At 39.1% G+C, this 5,924-nt stretch overlaps 1 long non-coding RNA gene across 7 annotated transcripts; it reads left to right on the forward strand.

The window, feature by feature from the left end:
- Window positions 1-414: 414 nt before the first annotated feature.
- Window positions 415-5,440, forward strand: LOC124660307. Of its 7 annotated transcripts, XR_006989842.1 has the most exons (7): window positions 415-801; window positions 1,621-1,685; window positions 2,018-2,065; window positions 2,171-4,184; window positions 4,371-4,439; window positions 4,983-5,068; window positions 5,177-5,440. It is a non-coding gene; the product is annotated as an uncharacterized LOC124660307 (long non-coding RNA). The 7 variants fall into 7 exon arrangements; XR_006989839.1 differs by having other exon boundaries at window positions 2,018-4,184; XR_006989837.1 differs by having other exon boundaries at window positions 415-3,911; window positions 4,108-4,184.
- The last annotated feature ends 484 nt before the right edge of the window (window positions 5,441-5,924 follow it).

The raw sequence follows: 5,924 nt of genomic DNA on the forward strand, positions 1-5,924 counted from the left end.
ATGCTACCTTTTTTGGTACAATAACCATAATATGGTGGAGCAGCTTATACAAAAGCATAATAGCTGAGAAAAATAGTGTGATACCGTAATAAATTGTCATATGTTCGTGCAACACATCGATGGAATAGTGTTTATGTGATATACTAAACCAGTGATTTTTTTGGGCTAATTCTTAATATTAAAATAAACTAAAACTTATGATTTTAATCCTGACCTAATTCCGCCATTTGCGCGATAGCGCAACCGGTCATCTAGTCTGAAGGTATATATGATGCCCCCCATAGGGGGCCTCACAGCGGTTAAGGCTTGTGGGTCGTCGGATCATCCCAGCAAAGATCTCAGCTATCCAATTTTTACAGCTAGGTATAAAAGGAGCAGCGGTAGAAACCCTAGCCGCCACTCCCCTCACGTGCCCCCTGCCTATTCCCGCAGCCAATCTCGTGCCATCTTCTGTCCCCAATCCCTGCATCCATCTCTCCCCAATCCATGCCTCCATCTCTCCCCCATCCCTTCTCTATTGGTTTGCTCCATGGCTGGAGCAGGGAGAGGCAAAAGGAAGCATCAAACCATGGATGAGGAGGTGGAGCTCGATGTAGATCGCCATCGCGGGAGCAGCGCCGCCTCGCCGGTCAGGGATGGGAGGGCGTACGAAGGGGCAGGCACAGGAGACGCGCTTTAGAGGAGTACTGCTCGACGCTGGTTCGTCCGGAACGAGGATGGCTAGCAACGCAAGTACCAGGGACCCCTCCACATCTTCTTCGTCACTGAAGATGTCAGCCCGCCTCTCCCTCTTATTTTCAGGTTCTTCCTCTCTCTCTCTCTCTCTCTCAGATGTGTTCTCCTATAGCCTGAACCAAAGTGAAAGCAGACTTCTCTTGTTTGATTTAGCCCCCTGAACATCATGTTTTGGTTTGTGCAGATCCGTTAGATCCGTTTCTATATGGAAGTTAATCTTATAATTGATGAATTCATGCTTTGCTTATGTGGATATCATACATATATTGTTAACTGTCAATTGATTTGTTCTATGAATATCTTCATGCTTTTAAATAGCAGGTTATTGTAAAAAGAGATTTGTGTGCACTTGCTTCGTATAGAGCTCGGCTATGTTTTAATCTGAAAACTAGGACGACCATGACTAAACCGAATTTGAACTTGACGGTGAATTTGTCGGATGTCTGGTTCTTTTTTCTCTTTCGCGCGAAAAACACATTCCTTAATTCAAATTCACATGAATTTAGTTGAAATCTCTAAATGTAGTCTCGTGTGTATACTGGGTACGCTATATACATGGAGGATAAGTGGTCTTTGTAATGCTTGTGGTGAAATGGAGATAAGTAGAACATAGAATTGAATGCGAAAGCTTGAATGTGTGCTTGTCTCAGTCCTATGGCACTCCCATGAAGGTGTTAATCGTTGACCTGACTTGGTTCTACTCGATCAACATGTTCACTCACAAGAGTTTTTACGCATACTGCAATCCGTTGTTTGTCTAGAATTTAGTTTATTTTCAAAATATATATGGTTTTGTGGTGTATGGTTCTGTGATCTATCAAGCTCTCTTGTTCATTGCTTTTTTTGGGTGTTTGTTGCTCTGTCTTGACATCTGTTGTGGTGCAGGCTGAAGCTAGATGGGCATTTAAAGTTTATGCCTACATTGGAAAATCCATATTCAACATTATTGGGTAATGATGTTTCTGAACTTTATTTCTATTTTATACCACAAATCTGGAAGTCCATTTATATAGCAATGATTCATGCACACGGGTTAATAACATCTTCAAGATAGGATTGTTGTCGTGCTTGTGGATTTTACTTCGTTATGTGAAAGATGAAAATGAACCTTCATAGCCATTGTTTATGTCTGCTTGTTATTATGTTTATATTCTCCTCTGCCCTTAATTATGCTCTGGGTAGATTTGTTGGCCTGCACCTGGCTCTACCTATATTAAACCATATTTGTTCGTTTCTCATTGCTTTAGAAATTCATATTTATATGCTAGCTGGTATGTCATAGGTCCAGCAGCGGTGGCAAAGATGGTGTGGCGGTGAAGAAACCAAAACAGTTTGTGTCCAGACAATATTTGTCTGCATAAAGTATACTATGTTGATTCTATTCGAGTACACCATGATGATTTTTGTGTTCTTTGTTCTTGTCTTGGTTTCGCAGGTGATCTGTTATGTATAGCCTTCTCTTGATGGATGGTTCCTATTGTGAGGTCATCTCGCAGCGCTATGTGGAGAGCTCATTAGTACTTTAGTAGTGCTCACTAACTCGACGTGTACTCAACGTGTCTGTGTCTGGACTCACACTACTACTCTCTACTACTATTGGTTCTCTGCTATGCTGTCGAGCTAATGGCCGCATTTATGTTGTCACGATCTATACCGAGCGGATTACTAATCAATCATTTTGTTTAGTTACAATCACAATAAGTTTATGAGGTGCCTACATAGGTTGGTTTGTTGCGTCAGATTTTCTTATGCTCATGTTCATACTTTCTTTGAGAAATAAAATATTTGATGTGGGGCTTTTGCCTCACAGTATACCAATAAAAAGAAGTTTCAGTTAGTTTTACAGATTAAAAAGGCTTTTCATTGAAAAGAAAGCTTTCTTCCAGCCTAAACTTGCCTCTGGTTTTATTCTAAAAATGTATTGAGTTTACTGTCATTAGTGGAAGTTACTTAGCAGGCACTATCAATTTCTACACCAAGCAATGGATACATGTACTGAGGCACTATCAATTTCTACACCAAGCAATGGATACATGTATTCAGGCACTATCAATTTCTACACCAAGCAATGGATACATGTACCCAGCGTAGATTCTTTTACTCAGTGGAGACAAGCGCTCCTTTTTCCTTAGCATATGCCTGCAAAGTAGCCTGACAATCGAAATATCATTCATCTGTAGGCCAGGCACCCTGCAATCCTAGAAGAGCACAATATATTGCTTTTTTTACATGCATATATAAATGTTCGGAGATACCTTATTCTGATTGATCGTTCCAGGTATTGATACTACTTGGCTCCTTTTCTCTACCTTTCTGGCCTAACTAATAAGAATGAGGTAAGATGAGACAAGTATTTTAGTTTCGATGGAGAGATGGAAATTTCTCAGTTTTCAAGGACAAAGGTGAGGCATGTGTTTTATTTTTCAAACTGAAGCACAATATGTGTCTCTTTGGGTTATATTTGCATATATTATCGCATATTTTAGTCTCTTCTGGTCCTTTTTGCTCTAAAAATATTGGTCAAGAAGTTAATTTGCAGTATTGAAGTACATGTTATTTTCCTGAAAACAACATTCATGTCTTGTGTAATTTCAGGTCCATATAATGCCTCCCTGAACCTAACAATGCCATGGCTCTGCTTTATCCTGACCTTCTACTGATTTTTTTAGTAATTAGCTCGTTTTGGAGCTTTTTCTTCCTCTTTGTATGCTTATGTACTTTGCTTGATTTGGTGAGACTTGAGTAAGGATCTCCTGGAAAGTATTCAGTAAGGATCTCTGTCCTCTTTACAAACTTTGGTTTGTCAAGTTATCAGGTCGTGCTCCTATGCTTTCGTAGATCCATTGAAAATTTGCTATGGCTATTTACCTGCCAGGAACATCTATGATATTCATCTTAGGCACCTCTTTTATATATGCCCAATCACATATTTTTTTATATAAATTTCTCCATATCAAATTATCTGTACAAGTTTGAGCACTTTTACCTCGGTATAGAATTGTACTTTTTTCTCAAAACTGTTGATCTGATTTTGTTCATCGTTGTCTGCCATATGATTCTTTATCTTTTTTCCTCCTCTAGCTGTTGGTTGAATGATTAAATTAATACAGGCCGTTACACATGGTATGGTTTTAGATGATTTTGCTAGATCAGATACACAGAAGAAGTGGTACAAGGTAAATCAAAAATCTCACTGAACTGTTGGATGTTTGGGTTATCGTGGATACATAGTTGTTCTTCGATGATCTTTGCTTTATTGTTTTCATGTGCCTCTTGAATTTAGAGGTTAGTTCTGGATGATGTTTTGCCGAATAGCGACGTCGCCCAACTAGAGTCTGATGGCATACTGATAGTTTCCCTTTTCTTTTATAGGCATAACTAATTTTCCTGGCATTTAGAGTGCCGAGGCGGAATGTATGGCATAGATTCTTGACATCGGCAACCTTACTGTATGATATATTCTCTATCTTTGTCTCAAATGTTGAGATACTTGTTGTTTTCTAGCCCCTTTTGGTTCTCCCCCTAATGCCTTCGGGCTGCCTTTGGGCTCTGCTCTTGTGCTCGTCGTTATCATAATTTTTTCTCGGTGTTGTATGGTTGCTCACATGGTTTGTATGTTGCTCTGTTACCTGCAGGTTATCTTCATGCTGGACCTTGCCGTGTCGAGTGGTTGCTGCTTGGATATGGGTTTGCTTGTGCTACACGTAGGTTTGACCCCTCTGAATACAACTCGGCGATTATGTTTCTGCTTGCATAGCCTTGTTTATGTGGTTACCGTTGCTTCTTTGCCTGCTGTCATTCTTATTAGTACAAGGGTATTGTTTGCTGTGTAGCAAGGTACTGAGGTGATGTTTGTTTTGCGGTGCAAATGTTAACTTGGTTGCTTAAAATGCAAATGTCGTTTCATGTTTAGCTTCCTTGCTTGAAAATCAGACAAAGATAGAGACGATAGTCCAGAGACGTTATATATGATGGTCGTATACACTTTTGGCCCGATATAATAGCATGACTAGAAAGACATATGGAATTCGTACCATAAGAATAGAGAATATTATGAAATGTTTCACACAGACAGCTGAAGCAGTGCAGATTTACTAAACTCGGACTTTGTATTATTATTGTGTTGTGTGGTAATGCCCTGGGCTCTGCGCGTTAAATATAAATCTGCATTTTCCTTTGTTATTTGCTATTGCAGATTTTCCTTTTTAATCAATGATTGTGATGCAAGTGCTCATTTTATTTCCCAGTATCTTCCAAGCTCACTCTTCTGTGCCTATGTGGATGGTTGTTTTGATCAAATGGTACTATCTTATATCCATACCCTCTAGCCACGGTAAGATCATCCCTTCGTCTTTGGTTCATTCATACAATTTATGTCATACGATTGCCATATTGTAGTTCTCGATCCCTGATTTTTCTTCATTTGGCACATGTCCTTCAGCATGTTCGTTTTACCATCACCGTGAGAAGCTTAGCCCTTCAGACTCGTGGTGATGGTTGGAGGTGAAGGCAAGGTGTTTTTTCTTGATGATTTTTCATTTGTCACTGAACAATACTCTGGACATATTTAGTTCATGCCTTTCTATCTTATAGCAGTGTAAAGGAACCTCTTGCAGGGTAGTACATTGTTCCTTCTCTATATTCTCTGTGTGGAAAACAAAACACATATTTACCACTTATTAATATTCTGAATGTTGTGTTTATTGCTCCAGATTGTTTCTAAATACATAGATAAGGATTTATTTGCACACAAACTTGGTAAGTTCAGTCTGGTTGGTGATTGTGGCGCTTAGCATACAGAGCACGACCGGTGTTGTTTCGTCACATTGAGACAATGTGATGGTCACTTCCTCCATATTAGGCGATGTACTTTCTGAATCCTCTCTGTGATGCCAATATTGATGCATAAGGTCGTTGATAATTTGGCAATATTATATAATGGATTGCACGTGACTAACTCAACTATATTTAGGTGTACAAAAAAAATATAGCAAGTTGATTATACTGAATTAGTTGTTACTAATTGAGAAAGGCTAAGTGGCTTACCTGAGATGTTGCACATTGTTATCTTATTTATTTCACAATGCAAGTGTCGTGATGTTTTAACTGTGGATGTTTCGACATGAACATTGTTTCTTACAAATTACTGTACTCATTTTCTCTACACAAAAATGAACTCATGCCTACTT

Source organism: Lolium rigidum, chromosome 6 (assembly GCF_022539505.1).
Source record: "Lolium rigidum isolate FL_2022 chromosome 6, APGP_CSIRO_Lrig_0.1, whole genome shotgun sequence".
NCBI lineage: Eukaryota > Viridiplantae > Streptophyta > Magnoliopsida > Poales > Poaceae > Lolium > Lolium rigidum.